Here is a 2055-nt window from a genome sequence, read left to right as displayed (position 1 = left end):
GCCTTCATCCATGGTGAAAAGGCTCTTTTTTGGATTCAGCGAAATTCCATATTTGCTGCACTTTTGGAAAACAATTTTCAAATGATATAAATGGTCCTCATCAGAATTTGAAAACACGGTTAAATCATCAAGGTAAACAACCAAAAATACATCTTTCTCATTGGCGAAAGCCATGTCCATTGCACGCTGAAAAGTGGCACCTGCATTTTTCAAACCAAACGGCATCTTTGCATAATGAAACGTTCCCCATGGAGTGGTGAACGCAGTCTTGTCAGGATCATCTTCATGCACTAAAATCTGATTGTATCCTGAATAGCCATCGAGTAGTGACATCCTTGATGCTCTAACTACTCGTTGCAATATATGGTCCATTTTGGGCAGCGGATAATTGTCTTTTAAGGACACCTTATTCAAATTTCTGAAGTCAATACATAAACGTATCTCACCGGTTTTCTTTCTTACGGGTACTAAATTTGATATCCAATCGGAAAATTGATAGGCACAATGATTCCTGACTTATACAACCTGTTCACCTCTTTTTCTATTGATGGCAGCAGCTTAGGATTGATTCTCCTCAACTTTTGACAGAAAGGCTTCTGATTTGGTTTTATAGGGATAGTATGCTGAATGATATTAGTGTCATATGTTTTCAGATCTGAGTAATCCCAAGCAAAAGCATTAGAAAATGAAGACAACAATCTAACATACTCTTCCTTTACCTTTGGTGATAATGACTTTGATAGCTTTACCATCTTGGGATTCTTGGCTGTCCCAATGTTTACCTCTTCAACACCTTTTTCAGTCGGTCTCAATGTCGGTTTGCGGGCCACATCGTCTTGGTCAAACAGCTCCTCCAAAGGAATCAATCCCTTAGGAATAATGTTATCTTTAAGTTGCAGCACTTCCATTTGATTTACTTGTATATCAACATCACCATCATCATGTTCCGTATCTATGGAGGTATCTTTAAACTTACCCTTATTCTGCAGAAAATCATTAATCTCTTCATCATCCTAAAAGACTTGCCAACATCGCTGATTATCTGGAATGGTGGGGCGGTGTTTCACATGAATCTCGAATTTGTTGCTGGAATTCATTGGAATTTTTAAATTGCTTGCTGCCTTAGCCAGTCCATTAGCAACACCATTTTGTATGCGAGGCACACACGTCAAAGTATGATCAGAAAAGAGTTTCAAAATATCTAAAACTGCATTTCGATATGCTCTCATGCGAGGATTCTTGGCTTGAAATTCACCCTTCACCTGCTTTATCACCAACTCTGAATCACCATATACTGCAATTCTTTTTGCTTTCAGCTTTCTAAGAATCTTAAGGCCAGCAATGAGAGCCTCATATTCCGCTTCGTTATTAGAACAGTCAAATGCTAGTTTGTAGGAACATATTCTCACCTTGCTTGGAACCTTATCTGGAGCAGAAAATGGACTTCGAATCCACACACCAATTCCAGCACCGTCACTACCTACTGCGCCATCAAAATCCATGGTCCAAAGACCATCTTCATCCTCCTCCAAGTGCTGAAATTGTGTCAGCTCTGTTTTTCCTGTTTGTTGCCCATTATTTTCAGCTGATTGCTCCATAGTAGCTTGCTTTTCCCTTCTTTCTTTCTGCATAACTTCTCTAAAATTCTCAGTGATTTCTGGTATATCCTCTGCCTGAACTAGTTGACTATCTATATCATTAAAACTATCAGTAAACAAAACAAACGACTCCAAAGCTGTATGTACATAGTTTACAGGATGATTGATTGGTTTTTCTTTGCTTGTTATCATGTATTTCATCTTCTGCTCTCGATATAGCTTTCTCATTTGACCGAAGACTGGAATTGTAGCATAAGAAAAATCTAACTGTAGTGTACCTTTCAACTTAGCCCCCCAAGATCTTGAAAGCAGCATACCAAAACGCGGAGGAATGTCTGCCACAACCACATCCATCAAGACATTCTTAGCTGGAATTTGATCTAAGCTTACCACCAAATCCTTGATCAGTCCGATACACTTTACACGGCTGGAATCAAATGAATACAAATCATGGTAT

The sequence above is a fragment of the Pinus tabuliformis genome, chromosome 6 (genome assembly GCF_031772625.1).
Source record: "Pinus tabuliformis cultivar Carrire ecotype Pingquan chromosome 6, CPIR1, whole genome shotgun sequence".
Taxonomy (NCBI): domain Eukaryota; kingdom Viridiplantae; phylum Streptophyta; class Pinopsida; order Pinales; family Pinaceae; genus Pinus; species Pinus tabuliformis.
The sequence above is the reverse complement of the archived record's forward strand: the minus strand, read 5'-3'. Positions refer to the sequence as shown.